Source organism: Phocoena sinus, chromosome 1 (assembly GCF_008692025.1).
Source record: "Phocoena sinus isolate mPhoSin1 chromosome 1, mPhoSin1.pri, whole genome shotgun sequence".
Taxonomy (NCBI): Eukaryota; Metazoa; Chordata; class Mammalia; order Artiodactyla; family Phocoenidae; genus Phocoena; species Phocoena sinus.
This window is the reverse complement of record NC_045763.1, coordinates 97,499,505-97,518,143: the sequence shown is the minus strand read 5'-3', so window position 1 is coordinate 97,518,143 and position 18,639 is coordinate 97,499,505. Positions and strand designations below refer to the sequence as shown.

Below are 18,639 nucleotides of genomic sequence, written 5' to 3'. Positions count from 1 at the left end.
CTTGTGGACTTTTTTGGTAATGTGCACCAATAAATTCCCTTCACTTTTTAAAGTCAGTTTGAGTAGAATTCTCTGTTTGTTACCTGTTATTCTAACGCAAACCCCAACTGAATACAATTCTAATGCTAACCACCTGGAGGTAGTGTAAGACTACGCAGGTTTAAGGGCACGGTCCTCAGCAAGACTGCCCTTACTTCAGATGCCATCCACACTTTGAGAGTCCCCAGGTCACCCACACTTCTGACCAACTGGCAGAAATTCAGGGGTTCCCATTATCCCATCAGGTTCAATAATTCACAAGAATAAATCACAGAACTGAATGACTCAGAAAAGCACTGCACTTAACAATTACAGTTTTATTTAAAGGATACAACCAGGGCCAGCCAAATGAAGGGACACATAGGGTGAGGTCTGGGAGGGTCTTCAACATGGAGCTCCCATATCTTCTCCCTGGGGAGCCAGGACATGTCACCTTCCCAGCACATCCGTGTTCACCAACCAGGGACTCCTCTGAACCTCAGCATCAAGATATTTTATTGGGATTTCACTGGGAAGGCATGACTGATTGGATCATTGGTCACATGATTGAACTCAGTCTCCAGCTATGTTAGAGATGTTTCCTCAAGCTCTCTCTCCCTGCTGTACCCTCTGCCTCTGCATTAATTCAATCTCTCACCTGCTCTCACCTGAACCCTTAGTACAGCTTCTTAGTTGCTATTCTTATTCCATGCCACCTTCCCACAGGTTTGGCCTCCTCACTCTGGCAGCTTCTCTGCCTTGATTAAGCCCCAGGGGATGGGCTTAGTCTGGAACAATAGGGGTGGGATTTCTTTGAGCCTATTTAATCTGCAGTTCGAAGACATTCTTGAAGATCCTCATTATCTGAAACAGAGAATACAATTAAGGGGAAATTTAGGTTGTTTCTCCTCACTATTCCCTCTCCCTCTTGCAAAATCTGCCTTTTTAAGGTTCATGTCATCTATCCATTCATCTTTTCTCCCTTCTGAATGCAATGATCTTCCAAACTCTTGGCCACTTTTCTCATTCTCTGAAGATCTGCCAGCACCTGGCTCATGGCCTTCCTGTCCCCTCAACTTCTGCCACTCTCCTGGGCAATTATAAAGTCCATGTGGCCTCTTAGCTTCCTGTTCTCATTATCTCCAATCCAATGAATTTCTTCTCAACTCTGCATCATCCATAATCCTCTTCTGTTTTCATGCTACCATGTCTCCTTGGCTCTCGTATCAACTCTTATGGCTTTAGACACAGTCTGTGTGCTCATGACTCCTAGCTATTCTTCCAGCTCAGACCTCTCTTCTGAAATTCATACCTCCATATTCAGCTGCCTTTTCAGCATATCCCTTTATATGTCTCATACTCGGGCATCTCAAACTCAACTTCTCAAAACTTAGCTATTGCTCCTTTGAACTTCCTAGGACAAATCTGCATTTCAGCAAATGATACCATCAGCCATTCAGTTGTGCAATCTATCTTCCTCACCCCCTTTTGTCCTATCAAGTCCTGTTCATTTTACCTCCAAGATATATCTTGAATCTGTTTACTTTTCACTATCCCCACTGCTGCCAACCCAGGCCAATGCACCATCCCTTTTCGCCTGGACGACTGCACTAGTGTCCAACAGGTCTCTCTCTATTTGTTCTTGTACTCATTCAATCCATTCTTTACATAGCAAGCTTCATGAGGGTTTTTTTTTTTTTAAGTGCAAATTTTACCTTTATTCTCCTTAAAATCTTTTAGAGGCTTCATAGGATGATGTTCAAGATCTTTTGCATGTTCGACAAGGGCTTTGCGTGATCTGGTTCCCACAGTCTTTCTAGCTTGCCTCCTGCCGCTCTCCCCTTTATTCACTGGGTCAGTCACAGAGCCCTTCTCTCTTTTCTGAAGATGCCAAGCCCCCTCATGCCTCAGAGTATTTATGCACACAGTCCCTTCTACTTTGAACGTTCTCCATGCCCTACTCCAATCTTCATCTACCCCTTATGGTGTGACAGAAGCTGTGGCCTGAATAAAACACAACTCTCTTCCCTTAAGAGCTCATAGATTAATAAGAGACATACATGTAAGCAAAAAAAGAAAAAAATTCCACCACAGTATAATAAATGCAATAGAAGTATGGCCAAAGGAAGAAATATTTATCTATCTCTGAGAGTCAGGAAAGGACATTTAAGTAGAAGAACCAGTATGTCCCAAGGACACAGGCAAGGACATGAGGAGATATGAGCAGTTTGGTGCTGCTGGTAAAGGTGAGGAGGTTGCAGGAGGTGACTTGGATGCTGTGTTGAGGAGCTTGAATTTTATCCAGTAGGCAAAGAGGGTGTCCCCTACAAAGGATTCTACGTAGGAGAGACATGAATACATATCAACTACAGTGCTATCAAACTGGTAAGTAATGGGAGAGAAAGACATCAAAAGAAGGTGAAGGCAGAAAGTCAAGTAGGAGAATACTATAATAGTCCTAGCAAGTGGTGATGGCAACTGAATTAAGGCGAAGGTAGTGATAATGGAGAAGAAGATGGAATGAAGATATTTCTAAGGGGTAGAACTGATAGGACTTGGTGACTGAACAAAACATGAATCCTTGTCCTTATGGAGCTTGCATTCTAGTGTGGAAGGCAGATAATATATCCAATAAACAAATGCAAAGCAACTGACAAAGGATTAATGTCCAAAATTTACAAGCAGCTCATGCAGCTCAATATCAAAAAACCAAACCACCCAATCCAAAAATGGGCAGAACACCTAAATAGACATTTCTCCAAAGAAGGAATACAGATTGCCAACAAACACATGAAAGAATGCTCAGGGGCTTCCCTGGTGGCGCAGTGGTTGAGGGTCCGCCTGCCGATGCAGGGGACACGGGTTCGTGCCCCGGTCCGGGAGGATCCCACATGCCGCGGATCGGCTGGGCCCGTGAGCCATGGCCGCTGAGCCTGCGCGTCCGGAGCCTGTGCTCCGCAACAGTGAGGGGCCCGCGTACCGCAAAAAAAAAAAAAAAAAAAAAAAAAAAAAAAAAAAAAAAAAAAGAATGCTCAACATCATTAATCATTAGAGAAATGCAAATCAAAACTACAATAAGATATCATCTCACACCAGTCAGAATGGCCATCATCAAAAAATCTAGAAACAATAAATGCTGGAGAGGGTGAGGAGAAAAGGGAACCCTCTTGCACTGTTGGTGGGAATGTAAATTGATACAGCCACTATGGAGAACAGTATGGAGGTTCCTTAAAAAACTACAAATAGAACTACCATATGACCCAGCAATCCCACTACTGGGCATATACCCTGAGAAAACCGTAATTCAAAAAGAGTCATGTACCAAAATGTTCATTAGCTCTATTTACAATAGCCAGGACATGGAAGCAACCTAAGTATCCATCGACAGATGAATGGATAAAGAAGATGTGGCACATATATACAATGGAAAATTACTCAGCCATAAAAAGAAACAAAATTGAGTTATTTGTAAGTGAGGTGGATGGACCTAGAATCTGTCATACAGAGTGAAGTAAGTCAGAAAGAGAAAAACAAATACCGTATTTTAACACATATATAAGGAAACTAAAAAAAAAAGGTCATGAAGAACCTAGGGGCAGGACGGGAATAAAGATGCAGACCTACTAGAGAATGGACTTGAGGACACGGGGAGGGGGAAGGGTAAGCTGGGACAAAGTGAGAGAGCGGCATGTACATATATACACTACCAAACATAAAATAGATAGCTAGTGGGAAGCAGCCACATAGCACAGGGAGACCAGCTTGGTGCTTTGTGACCACCTAGAGGGGTGGGATAGGGCGGGTGGGAGGGAGACATAAGAGGGAGGGGATATGGGGATATATGTATATGTATATCTGATTCACTTTGTTACAAAGCAGAAACTGACACACCATTGTAAAGCAATTATACTCCAGTAAAGATGTTAAAAAATAAAAAAAAAATTTAAAAAACCCAAATGCATACATGATATAATCCCTTTAATGTTACAAGCTATGAAAGAAAATAGAGCAGAGTAAAATCCCAGCAAATGAAGGAGTTATTTTAGATGAAGTAGTCCCTGTGAGGGCGTGACATTTGAACAGAGAAATGAGCCATGTGAATATCTGGAGAAAGAGTATTTTAGGCAGAGTGAACAGCAAGTGCAAATGTCCAGAGATGGGAATGTGCTTGTCATATGTTTGGGGAATAACAATGAGACTAGTGTGACTGAAGCACAAAAAAAAGGAAGGGGAGAATGGGAGAAGATAATGTCAGAATATAGCAAGAGACCTCGTAGATCATGGAAATAACCTTGGGTTTTATTTTAAGTGTGATGTGAATTGTTGGAGGATTTTTGAATAGGGAAGTACCATATCCTAACTTATACTGTAAAAGGATCACTCCCAAAAGACTATCGTGGGGGAAGTGTGGAAGCTGGGTAGCCAGTTACAAGGAAGGGATCTATTTGAGAGATGATGGTGGTTTGGACTAGAGTAGTAGCGATCAAGTTAGTGAGAACTGATCAGACTTGGGATATATATATATATTTTTATAAATGTATTTATTTATTTATGGCTGTATTGGGTCTTCATTGCTGCGTGTGGGCTTTCTCTAGTTGCGGTGAGCAGGTGCTACTCTTCGTTGAGGTGCACAGGCTTCTCATTGCAGTGGCTTCTCCTGTTGTGGAGCATGGCCTCTAGGCATGACGGCTTCAGTAGTTGTGGCACACAGGCTCAGTAGTTGTGGGCTCTAGAGCACAGGCTCAGTAGTTGTGGCACACGGACTTAGTTTCTCCACAGCATGTGGGATATTCCCGGACCAGGGTTTGAACCCATGTCCCCTGAATTGGCAGGCAGATTCTTAACCATTGTGCCACCAGGGAAGCCCTGGAATATATTTTGAAGGCAGAGCTGATGCAATGTGATGATGGATTGAATGAGGGTAGTAGAAAAAGAGAGCAGTCAACAATGATCCCAATATTTCTGGCCTGAGCAACAGGCTGAATCACAGAGCTAGTTACTGAGATGGAGAAGACTGAAGGGAATTAGGTTTGATAAACAGGCACTCAAGAGTTTGATTTTAGAAAGGTTTAGTTTGGAATACTGTTAGACTTCCAAGTAGAATAGTTATTGGAGATATGAGTCTGGAGTTCAGAGGAGAGGTTAAATCTATAGATATACATTTTTGGATTTATTGGCTTATAGGTGACATTTAAGATGATGGAATTGGTTAAGATTTTCTAAGATGAGTGTAAGCTAAAACTGAGTAGAAGTCCAAGGATGGAACACTAGAATACTCTAATACTTAAGGGTTGAGAAGAGAAAGAAGATCCAACAAAGAGACTGAGAAGTGTCCAGTGAAGTGAGAAGAAAATCAGTAGAGGGTAGAAGCCAGGTAAAGATAGCCTTTCAAGAAAGAGGAAATGATCAACTGCTTAAATGCTGCTGTTAGGTCAAGTAAGTTGAGAATTGGATTTGGCAACACGAAGGTTATTGGTGACCTTGATAAGTCTAGGTGAGAGATGATGGTGGTTTGGACTAGAGTAGTAGTGATCAAGAGGGTAGAAGCCAGATAAAGGTAGTCTTAGAAGAGTAGCGGGGATAAAAGACTCATAAAAGTTTTTAAGTATCAGGCTTCCCTGGTGGTGCAGTGGTTGAGAGTCCGCCTGCCAATGCAGCGGACAAGGATTCAATCCCTGGTCCGGGAGGACCCCACATGCTGCGGAGTGGCTAAGCCCGTGCATCACAACTGCTGAGCCTGTGCTCTGGAGACAGTGAGCCACAACTACTGAGCCCACGTGCTGCAACTACTGAAGCCCACGTGCCTGGAGCCCGTGCTCTGCAGCGAGAGAAGCCACTGCAGTGAGAGGCCTGCGCACTGCAACGAGGAGTGGCCCCTGCTCGCTGCAACTAGAGAAAGCCCACACGCAGCAATGAATACCCAACACAGCCAATAAGAAATAAATGTATAAAAAAAAGTTTTTAAGTATCATAAAAGGTTAAGATGCAGTAGAAAGAAAGTGAGAAGATTCTCTATATAAAGGGGAGCAGAAAAGTAGTGTAGTAGCCAAAGAGACATATGCCACCAAGGGAGGATTTCTTCAAGAAGGGAGGGAGGACTGGTGATGCAGGGGAGAGAGGAGAATAAGTGTGGAAGCAAAGTCCTTGAGTAGGTGAGTTCTCTGGATATTTGAATATTTAGGCCTGGAGCTCAAGAGAGGGTAGAGGCTAGAGATACAAATTTTGTAATGATTAAATTATATATGAAAGGGACAAATATGAGAGTGGATGAAATTAGGAACAATGAAAAGCAGAAGCCAAGGAATAATCCTGAGGTATCAAAAATTAGAGGGAATAAGGGGAGAAGATCCAGTAAGGAATTCTGAGAAAGAATGCTCCCTATTTTCCAGTTATTTTTATGACCACAGCACATGGCATATTGTTTCACTTCTCATGCCTGTTAAAGCCTTTTCTTCCCTGGATTCACACCCATCTCTCATAGTACTTTACAAAAATCTTCATTAGCACTTATTTCATTGCATTTACATTATATATCTGCTTCTTCCACCAACCTGAAGGCTCCCTCTGCCAAAAGCTTTATCCATCTTCGTTTCTACAACTCTTAACATAATGCATAGTAGGTGCTAAATGAATGAGACATGGAGCAGGGGGAAGTTAATCCACAAATAGACTGTGTGATATATAAGCATCAGGAAGTGTGAATATGCCTTTTATGCCTTTCTGAAAGAAATATACATGTTGGAAGGAATTCATCAGTGAAGCTATCTGGAGTTTTCTTTGTAGAGAGGTTTTAAATGATTAGTTCAATTCCTTTAAAATACAAAATATAGAATTTCCTGTTATTGTTTCAGTGTTGATAAGCTTTATTTTTCAATAAAATTTTCCACTTCATCTGAATTGCCAAATTTATTGGTATAAAGTTGTATCCTCTTATATTTTTAATAGCTATAGGACTTGTGGTGATGCCCCTATTTTATTGCTGATATTAGTAATGTGTTCTCTTAAACTTTTCCTTGATTAGCCTTGCTAGGAGGTGATTAATTTTTTGTCTTTTTGGAGATTAATAAGTTTTGCTCTTGTTGATTTTCTCGTTTTTTTGCTTTCTATTTTTATCAATTTCTGATTTTATTTTTATTTTCTTTTTTAAAAATTAATTTATTAATTATTTTTGGCTGTGTTGGGTCTTTGTTGCTACACGCAGGCTTTCTCTAGTTGTGGTGAGCGGGGGCTACTCTTCGTTGCAGTGCATGGGCTTCTCATTGCAGTGGCTTCTTTTGTTGTGGAGCACGGGCTCTAGGCGCATGGGCTTCAGTAGTTGTGGCTCACGGGCTCTACAGTGCAGGCTCAGCAGTTGTGGCACACAGGCTTAGCTGCTCTGCATTATGTGGGATCTTCCCGGGCCAGGGCTCGAACCCGTGTCCCCTGCATTGGCAGGCAGATTCTTAACCGCTGCACCACCAGGGAAGTCCCTTTATTTTCTTTTTAAACTGTCTTTGCAAAAATTTCCTTTCTCTCAATTTCCCTCTGATCTCTGAATCCTAACAGTAGTTCTCAAGCCAAAGTGTCCCATTAGAGGAGTCCCAAGTCTGGAGGGAATGAACCTGCATTATTACTCCACCATGCTCAGTAGTTAGGTAGGAGTAGGTCGTGGGAAATGTGGCCTCCGTTGTGAACACACTGGTGGATCCAGATCAGTATCTGGGTTCATCAGTTAACTATGCTATGCACAGCAGGAAATCCAGTGGCACATTTTCAGAAACACCTCAGTCCACTCCTTTGACCCACTGATCTATACACTTCTTCTTGTTGGTTTGGGGAGAAGCTCTTCCATGGTTTCCATGGGCCTCTCTTCCTGATGAGAAACTTGAAAGAGGAAGATTAGTGGAATGAACTATAGAAATTGGTCTGGAGGCCACAGTTGATACTCATTCTCTCCCTTTTCCACTATCCACTCTAAATTCCCCTCACCCTCAGTTTTCATCTTAGCAGGTCTTGGTGGCTTATGTGGTCATATAATCCAAACCCTTATTCTTGAGGGGACTGAGCTCCTAGTAACCACACCCTTCTTAGTCCAGAGTTGCTGCATGTGTTCACAGTTACAGTGGGGCAAGGGAGTATCAGGAGATGCCCAAGTGGATCACATGGATTCTGTAAAAAGCCATGATACCTTCTCCTACTGATCAGGGTCAGTTATCCTTGTCATGATGGTGACTTCTCTTTTCACCTACTGGTCCCTGGAATAATGAATCCAAAGTGCCCCAGCAGCAGTCATAGCTTACAGTTCAATGGGACCTTTGCTGTGTCCCTTAACAAGAGTGCAATCCCGTTGGGGACCAGTACCTCCAGCCCTATATATCCCAGATTTGTGGGTATGGGAAGCACAAAATCCTCTAGTGGGTCATTGGTAGTAAAGGTAAATGGAGCTATTCCTGCATCCACTCCTTGGTTAGTGGACCCATGTACTTTTCCTATTGGGTTCATAAAGGCCTGGGATTTAACGTGTATAACATATCCTGAATGATAGCATCTTGTTTTTTCAGAGTTGCCTCTGCAGCATGTGGGAGGCTGGAATAATGAATAAGTGAAATGAATGGCATTTCACTTGAGACTTTAGAAAGCCATTCCAGCTCTTTATCAGGTCAGCTTTTTCTGGCTGGTGTGGTACTAGGTCCTGGGTCCACTCTCGCACTTCTTTTACCATGAAGCAGTTGCCCTGGTTGGATGCTATGTTATGCAGGATTCTGTGCCTGTGGATCAGACATTCCACAAATCCCAATTCAGTAATGTTGGCTGAGGATCTGTTGGTGGAAAGGAAAACCCATATCCAGAATAGCTATCTATCACTGTGAGAATGAAGCACTGGCCCCCGCAGAATGGAAGGGACTCAAAGTAGTCAACTTGTCACCAAGTAGCCAACTGTCTCCATGAGTAATAGTTCCATTTTGGGGGCTCAGCATTGGTCTCTATTGCTGACATGTTGGACATTTAGGCATTAGTAGCTAGATCAGCCTTAAAAAATTGGAGTCCGTACTTTCTGGGCCCATATATAGCTTCTATCTCTACCACTGAGGCCACACCATTTATGTGTCTGTATTAGTTTCTTAGGGCTGCGTTAACAAAGTACCACAAATTTGGTGATTTAAACAACAGAAATTTATTGTCTCAGAATTCTGGAAGCTAGAAGTCTAAGACCAAGGTGTCAGTAGGCTTGGTTCCTTCTGAGGGCTGTGAGGGAAAATCTGTTCCATGCTTCTCCCCTAGCTTCTTTGGTGTTCCTTGGCTTCTCCTGCATCACCCTAATCCCTGTTTTTATCTTCACATGGCATTCCCTCTGCATATCTCTGTCTTCACATGGCCTTCTGTTTATAAGGATACCAGTCACATTGAATTAGGGGCCCATCCTACTCCAGTATGATGTCATTTTAACTAACTACAACAGCAAGAACCCTATTTCCAAATGTCACATTTTGAGGTATTGGGGATTAGAACTTTAACGTATGAATTTGGGGGGGATAAAATATAACCCACAACAGTGCCCATCAGGCTGGTTCCAAGGTAGCCAATGATTAAGGCTGGTAATGACAACTGCATGAGTTATTTTCTCTACTTAATTGTTTAGTACCTCTTCCCTAGTGGGTGCAAAATATGATACAAAAATCTTCACACTTCATGCCCATTCATGTATATTCACCCACAAGACTCTACCCTAGACCTTCTTGTCTTTGGTCTTCCAGTCTTTTTTCTTCCCGGCCCCTTACCAGCGGGCCAGGCCATTGACACATGCCCAAGAATCTATATATATTCTTACTTCAGTCTGTTTCTCCTTATACACAAACCAGATGACCAGGGACAATGTTTCTAACTCTACCCATTAGGAAGATTTTTCCTCTCCACTATTTTTCAAAGCTTCTCAAGTATGTGACTATAATGAGGCCACTATCTAACTCTGGCTTACATCCACATCTTAAGCTGACTCACCCATAAACCAAACTCAGGCTTTACCCCTCCTTCAGCTGGTCACGGTATTGGTGCAGTTGTGGTGGGTGACATGGGGGTCTGGACTACCTGGTCATGCAGCTTACAAGTACCTCAGTTGTGCCTGAGCTCCATCTCAGATGCACCATTTCCATCTTACAATAAATGCTGCTGGGTCCATCTGAACACCAAAAGAACCAAGGCCGTAACAGGCAGTTTTGGACACATGACTGCTTGGAGTCCCACGGTTAAGTGTTCGGTTTCTACCAAGGCCTACTATCACATCAGTAGCTGTTTCTTAAAACGTATATAATTCTCTGCTGCAGATGGCATGGCCTTGCTCAAGTTCCAGGGACTGCATTGTGATTTTTCCACTGAGGCTTACCATAAGTTCTGTCTTAAGTCAGTTTGGGCTGTTATAACAAAATACCATAGACTTGGTGGCTTAAACAACAGACACTCATTTTTTCACAGTTCTAGAGGCTGGAAGTCTGAGATCAGGGTGCCAGCATGTTCAGGCTCTGGCAATCCCTTTTCCTGATTTGGAGACAGCCACCTTCTCATTCTCACTCTGTCCTCACGGGGTGGGCGGAAAGTGCTCTCTGGTATCTCTTCTTCACCATCACATTGGGGGTTAGGGCTTCAACATAAGAATTGGGCAGGGGGACAAATTCAGTCCATAACATTCCACCCCTGGCCCCCTAAAATTCATGTCATTCTTAAATGCAAAACACATTTATTCCATCCCAATAGCCCCCAAAGTCTTAACTCACTCCAGTATCAACTCTAAAGTCTCATCTAAATATCAAGTAAATCAGATATAGTGAGACTCAAGGTATGATTCATCCTGAGGCAAAATTCCTCTCCAGCTGTGAATCTGTAAAATCAGACAAGTTATGTGCTTCCAAAATACAGTGGTGGGAGAGGCACAGGATAGACATTCCCATTCTAAAAGGGAGAAACAGGAAAGAAGGAAGGGGGGATGCGTCCTAAGCAAGTTCAAAATTTAGCAAGAAAATTCCATTAGATCTTTAAGGTTTGAGAATAATCCTCTGGCTCAGTGCTCAGCCATCCAGGTCCAGTGGGGTGGCAGCATCACCCCCAAGGCTTTGCTGGGTAGTCCCACTCCCAAGGCTTCAGGCAGAAGCTGCCTGCCTGTCAAAACTGAGGCAGTGGCCCTGGTGATCATCTATCACTCTGTCCTGTCCAATTCAATAAATCTAACAGCCGTCCTTCATTTTTCCCCATCTCTGTCCCCTTCAGTTCAAACTGGCAGTGCTTCTGCTCATGTAATCCTGTAAACTCCTTATCAAGTGATAATCTCATCACACCATTGGTATTTGAACATGCTTTCTCATTTTTTGCAATATGGATAGGCTGAGAATCTTCCAAATCATCAAGTTCTGGTTCCGCTTTGCTTAATAATTCTTTCTTTAATTCATCTCTCTCCTTTCACATTTTACTGCTAGCAATCAGGTGAAACCAAGCCCCTCCTTCAATACTTTGCTTAGAAATCTCCTCAGCCTAACATCCAATTTTATCACTCAAATTCTACCTTCCACAAAACACTAGGACACAGTTCAGCCAAGTTCTTTACCATTTTATAACAGGGATCGCCTTTCCTCCAGTTTCCAATAATATATTCCTCATTTCCGTTTGAGATTTCACTAGATTTGCCCATAACGTCCATATTTCTAGCATGTAACTTAAAATTATTCCAGCCTCTACCCATTACCCAGTTCCAAAGCTGCTTCCACATTTTCAGTTATTTTTTACAGCTGCACTCCACTGATAGTATCTCTATTAGTCAGGGTTCTCCAGAGAAACAGAACCAATAGGAGTTAGATATAGATATAGATGTAGATTTATTATAAGGAATTGGCTCACATGATTAGAGAGGCTGAGAAGTCCCAAGATCTGCAGTCCGCAAGCTGATGACTTAGGAGAACCAATGTTTAGTTCCAGTCTGAGTTCAAAAGCCTGAGAACCAGGACACCGATGGTATAAGTTCCAGTCTGAAAGTTGGCAGGCTCAAGATCCAAGAAGAGCTGATGTTTCGGTCCAAGTCTGAAGGCTAGAAAAGACCAACATCCTAGCTATGCAGTGAGGCAGGAGGAATTCCCTTTTACTCAACTTTTTTGTTCTATTCAGGTCTTCAATTGATTGAATGAGGCCCACCCACATTAAGGAGGGCAATCTGCTTTACTCATTCTACCAGTCCAACGTTAATCTCATCCAGAAACACCCCCCACCCCAACACACCCAGAAAATGTTTAACCATATTATTTGGGTACTCCATGTCCCAGTCAAGTTGACATAAAATTAACTATCACAAGCTCCAAAATGCATCTTTTCCCACTCTTGACACCTCTAATACAAAAGAGTCTACTGGAATATATGGCCAAGTGGCAGAGATGCTTGTACAGGAGCCTGGACCTTCTGAAGAGCCCTTCTCCTGTTCTGGGCCACAAAGCTGGAAATCTTCAATACTACCTGGTATATGGGCTGAAGCAGTATTCCCAGGTATGGAATGTATTGCTCCAGAACATAAAGAGAACTACCAAGCCCTGTGAATTCTCCTTTGTGGTAGGGGATGCAAGATGCAACAATTTGTTTTTTACTTGGAAGGATATACTACTAGCACACCTCTAACCAGTGGACCCTTAAAAATTCACCAAAGTGGCAAGTCCTTGAATCTTTGTAGGATTTTTCTACTCTCTGGAGCACTGGTCTTACCAATACCTCCAGCATACTAGCCACCTCTTGCTTGTGCTTGTCTGACCAGCATAATATTATTTATGTAATGGGTCAACTACTGAAGCCTGCAGTAGTCTACAGTCATTCTCCAGGATCCATCTGCAAGGGCCAGACTGGCTAATTAAGTGGAGACATGATAGGGACCATCCTCCCTCCACCCACATTCTTTAGGTCTTTAATGGTGGCACTAATTTCCATTATGCCCCTGGTATGTGATATTTGTTTTTTTAATTCACTATGTTGGCCAGGGGTGGGTGTTTCCACTTGGCCTTCCCCACTATGATAGCTCTTACTTCACACAGGTTAAGGACTTAATGTAGGTAGGTATCACTCCAACCGCCAAATATATCAATTCCAATTACACACACAGGAACCGGAGAAATCACCATCGGGTGGGTGCATAGACACAATGGACCCACTGTAAGCTGGACTTTAGCCAGGACCCCATTTACTACAAGGCCCCCATAAGCCCCCACTCTAATAGGGGCCACGACAATGCTTTGGGTCTCAGGGTACTGATGTCAACTCAGACTCTGAGTAAATCTTCTTGTTATTCCTCTTCCCCAGTGTGTACAGTCACCAAAGTAAATGGCCACAGGTCTCTTTGGGGAAGGACTGAGGAATCATTACATGTATACTTGCTGCAGTGCTGCAGGATCTGCCACCTCTTAAGTCAATGGGTTTCAGATCTGAAGAGTGGCTCAACTCCAGACACTGAACAAGGGATAACGACTTTTGGTGCAGTGCGGGGGAACCATACTCAGGCTCTTGCTTCTCCATTTTGGCCTTTTTTTGGTTGTAGATGTTAACTTTGCCCCTAGAGATGCCAAGTTCTATATCCATCTCCACAATTCACTGTGGGTCAGGCCCCCTTGGTTGCCACTCTTGTCAGATGTTGTTGTCTTTGTCATAATTGTAGCCTCCTGGCTTCTGGTGACTAAGTGCCACCATCTGGTCTCTCTTACTTGGGGGAAGGGGAATATCATTCCCATAGTTATTAATGAGCCCCAGCTCTGTGACTGTTTCTACTGACAGCCCAGGCAGCAGAGAACTTCTTGGTGATGCTCTTGCCCCTCACCAGATTTCTGATGGCCTCAGTGAATGGTGTGTTTTCTGGGCCTTCCTGTTGAACATAATCTTCTGATGGGTCTTCTGGCTTCACACACCTATTCCTGCATGCCCACTTTCCTGTCTTTTTTTTCATTCTTGTACCATATGCCAGGGCAACTGGGGCATTTCTACTTTACTCAGCATTGGCCATCACTTTCTCTAGGTTTCTAAAAGCCTCCCGGCAGTGATTTTTTTTCATCCCCAAGAGTTCTTGCCAGGGTGTTAAATCCTGTGCCTCAAGAAAGTGCTCCCAATTTAATGAATTCCTGATTGTCTAGTCTTATATTTCAGCCACTTTGATCAAGCAACCTCAAATTTCAATTGCAGGGTACTCCCCTGGCTTCTGTCTATATATGCGAGCTAATTCTTACAGCTCTTTGTATTTAATCTCTTTCCTCCATTATCAGGCCCAGTATGTTCTCAGCTGGGTTTTTTTTTTTTAATATAAATTTATTTATTTATTTTTGGCTACGTTGGGTCTTTGCTGCTGCGTACAGGCTTTCTCTAGTTGTGGCGAGCGGGGGCTACTCTTCCTTGCAGTGCACAGGTTTCTCATTGCGGTGGCTTCTCTTGTTGTGGAGCATGGGCTCTAGGCGCACTGGCCTCAGTAGTTGTGGCACATGGGCTCAGTAGTTGTGGGTCGCAGGCTCTAGAGTACAGGCTCAGTAGTTGTGGTGCATGGGCTTAGTTGCTCCATGGCATGTGGGATCTTCCCGGACCAGGGCTCAAACCCACGTCCCCTGCATTGGCAGGCGGGTTCTTTTTTTTTTTTTTTTTTTTGTGGTACGCAGGCCTCTCACTGTTGTAGCCTCTCCTGCTGCGGAGCACAGGATCTGGACATGCAGGCTCAGCGGCCATGGCTCACAGGCCTAGCCGCTCCACAGCATGTGGGATCTTCCCAGACCAGGGCACGAACCCATGGCTCCTGCATCAGCAGGCGGACTCTCAACCACTGTGCCACCAGGGAAGCCTGGCAGGCAGATTCTTAACCACTGTACCACCAGGGAAGTCCCTCAGCTGGGTTTTGTTAGGATTTAACTCTAGTTACTGGCCTGGCAGCCAGGACAGGAAGTAGGGGCAACTTCTATGTTGCCTCATGGGGCAGTGGCTCTGCAGTGTCTTTCAGCATGCAGAGAATAATACGAAGAGGTGAACCACCTCTCCAAACTTTGTAAGTTCATGTGGGTTTGCAGAACTAACATCCTTACAGATGTCCATCCAGAAGTCCTATCCCTTGTTTCAGGGTTTCAGGTTTTTGCAACCAGGGCCCTGACCTGCTTTGGTTGCACATTTAAATGTCTCTGGAACTCTGTTGCCTCTATCACGACCTGAGTCTGTGGCTTAACTGTGTCAGCTCTTCCACTATAGGACATAAAAGCCTCTTTGTAAGCTACTAAAGAGGTTTTCTGTCTCTCACACTTAGGCATTAACCCAGGGAGAACACTTGCTTTCTCCTTATTCCTTTTCAGAGTATCAATACAACTTAGCAGTAACCAGCCAACTCCACTGTCCTTGTAGGCATATTCCCACTCATATATTCCACATGCCTGAAATTCTATCTGCAAGGGCTTTCTCCTCCACTGGGATGTTTTCCCAGGTCACTACTGATTAAATCTTTAGCAACTGGGTCACCACCTTGTGCTAGGAGCTACCCATTCCCCTATACTGCTCAGGATAGCATCGTCTTTGCTTATGAGGTAATGAGTGTGCCAGTCCTGAAACTTCAACTTATTATGTTTTCTTGGACCTCTCCTGGTACCACTTGTGCTAGTTTGGGCCCTCTGAGAGGCAGTTGCCAAGGTGGGATTTGACATGTGTATTAGCCAGGGCTGCCATAACAAAATACCACAGACTGGGTGGCTTAAACAATAGGAATTTATTTCTCCTTTATTTCCGGAGGCTGGAGGTCCAAGATCAAGGTGTCAACAGGTTTGGTTTCTTCTGAGGCCTCTGTCCTTGGCTTGCAGATGGCCACCTTCTCACAGTGTCCTCACGTGGCCCTTCCTCTGCATGTCCTCTGCAAACATGTCCCTGGTGTCTCCTTATGTGTCCAAATTTCCTCTTCTTATAAGCAATCAGCCGAACTGGATTAGGGTTCACCCTACCTAACACCTTCATTTTAACTTAATCACATCTTTAAAGGACTCATCTCCAAATGCAGTCACATTCTGCAGTATTGTGGGTTTAGGGCTTCAACATATGGATTTTGGGAAGGACACAATTCATAACAACATGCAAGATATTTTTAGGGGAATTATCTGTGAAAGATAAAAGGGAGGGGAGCAAGGGAAGGTGGGAGAGTCTGCAAACTGTGACTCAGGCCTGACACCTATGAAGGAGAGGGAAAAGAAAGGATTGAGAGTAGGCAGGGTCTCAGACCACAGCACAATTTGAAGAAAGTTCAAGCTAGGATGATGGGTTCTCCAGCCAAAACTGCCCATCAGAGACCCAAACATTACAGCAATGAAGCACATTAGCCATGTTCAGTCATTTATAAGTTAGACAGTTACAGGAACATAAAGAATTCAGTTTGGGGATCAGTTCTTACTGGTTTCTCCAGTAGTGTCTCCAGTCCACCCTGACCATTCTGCCACACTTTATTTTGCTCCAGGAGCCATGTGCCTAGCTCTCCGAGATGTTTATACACCTTTCTCAGTTTCTGAATCTAGCTCATTCTCTCATGCTTTACTCCATTCCTTTCCTTTCTGTCTTCTGTGGCTCATTTTTTCAGAGGGACACCTGGTTCAACTTTTAATGAAGCATTTATTGAATGGAATTGATTATAGGCAAGAAACTATACTAGGTGCTGGATTTTTTTTTTAATTTATATTTTTTCTGCGTTGGGTCTTTGTTGCTGCACGCAGGCTTTCTCTACTTGTGGCAAGCGGGGGCTACTCTTTGTTGCAGTTCATGGGCTTCTCATTGCGGTGGCTTCTCTTGTTGTGGAGCACAGGTTCCAGGCATGCAGCCTTCAGTAGTTGCAGCACACGGGCTCAGTAGTTGCAGTGCAAGGGCTCAAAGGCATGCGGGCTTCAGTAGTTGTGGTGTGCAGGCTCACTAGTTATGGCTTGTGGGCTCTAGAGCTCAGGCTCAGTAGTTGTGGCTCACGGGCTTAGTTGCTCCGCGGCATCTTCTGGGATCTTCCCGGACCAGGGATCAAACCCGCATCCCCTGCATTGGCAGCCGGATTCTTAACCACTGCGCCACCAGGGAAGTCCGTAGGTGCTGGATTTTTATTCCATAATGGTCCGCTTTCTTGGGAGAAACCAAGATTTCCCTTCTTATCCACAATGAGAGCTACCTGTGGCTCCCTTTCACTTATGATATATAGGGCACAAACACATTTACCCAGAGGAGTCTACATTCAAATAATCTTGTGAGACATTCACCACCACATCTGATATGAGTAAGGGCTGCAGAGCACCTTGCATCCCTGGGTGTTCAGGAAATACTATTATGCTCAAGTACCTATATAGGTACATAGGTAATATTTATGTAGGTATATAGTTAGTTACTAATTTTAAGAGAACTTCAAAAGAGAGGGCATACTGAAATTAACTAAAATTTTTTAATAGAAAGGGCACATTAAGCTGACCAGAAACTAAAGGATACCATTCCTTTCTCAGAAATCTAAAAGGTCCCTGAGGATTGCCACTTGGAATTTCTCCTCAGTTTTATTGGTGCCAAACTTATTGGCTAGGGACCACAAAACGAAATTCCTGTTGAATTCATGAGGGAAAGAAATAAATGTTGGGAAAAACAGATGTCAATACCCAAAAGGCTTATTTCTACATTTCCCCTACCACTGAATTGCCTTGGTCATTTACAAACCTAATCTAAGGCTAAGTTATGAACTTAACTTGAGAGAGACAGGCCTGGAGAGGTTAAGGCCTTGACCAGTGGTATATCTTTAACCAGAATCGGAACGCTTGCGTTTCCCTTTCAGTCATACACTGCCCACTAAATGACTTCCTAACTGGTTATCTTTCTTGAACACATAATTCATTTACAGTCTTTCTATGAAGCTGTGAAGTTGCTCTCCTACGCTTAGGGAATGGAAGCATGAAGCACAAAAAAGACGGCACCTTCAGCTAATTCATGAATAACAGAAAAACAGTGAACAATTTGAATCCCACATCCAGAGCTCTGGGTCACCAGGTCGAAAGCCTGTACTGGGGGCAGCGGGGAGAAATGGAAGGAAATGCTGGTAAAATTACCTTGACCGTGCGGAAACTTGAAGACTTTCCTACCGACTAGAACTCACCAACTTTTCTCAACAAACGAGCCATGAGAGAGGTGTGCTGAAGCGACTGGACTCGCCCCTGGCGCCCGCTCAGACGCACCGGAGCGCACCTCGTCACCTCCCAGGTCGAGTCCTGGAGGCCGTCACACAGCACCTGGAGGAAGTCCGCGCCGGAGCCGGAAAAGCGAGGAGTCCCGCCAAAAGGCCGGGCAGGTGAAGAGCGAGGAGAGACTGGGGCCAACGTGCTCTGGCGGGGATTGCGGGAGTCGGCGAGGGACCTATCAAACCACGGTTCAGACAGACCGACTCTCCATACAAGTTCCCCAGTTGCCAATCTTGGGATGGCTTCACAACGTCTCTAAAACGTGATCTCTCACCACACACCTACCGTTCCGAGCGCCCCTAGCAACCACCAGCAATTAAAAGCGGAAGAACGACCTTTGTCCCGCCCTCTCTGGAACTACCGAGGCCGGGCGGGGGAATCGCGTTGGCCCAGTCACCTCGGCGGGAACTCCGACCAACCAATAGAAGGCAGG

The 18,639-nt window shown here is 44.1% G+C and overlaps 1 long non-coding RNA gene across 1 annotated transcript; it reads right to left on the bottom strand.

Annotated features, from left to right (window-relative positions):
* Positions 1-336: 336 nt before the first annotated feature.
* On the bottom strand, positions 337-18,515 carry LOC116744505. Its single transcript, XR_004347080.1, has 3 exons — positions 18,078-18,515; positions 11,881-12,067; positions 337-882 (listed from the first exon to the last, which is right to left on the bottom strand). It is a non-coding gene; the product is annotated as an uncharacterized LOC116744505 (long non-coding RNA).
* Positions 18,516-18,639: the final 124 nt, after the last annotated feature.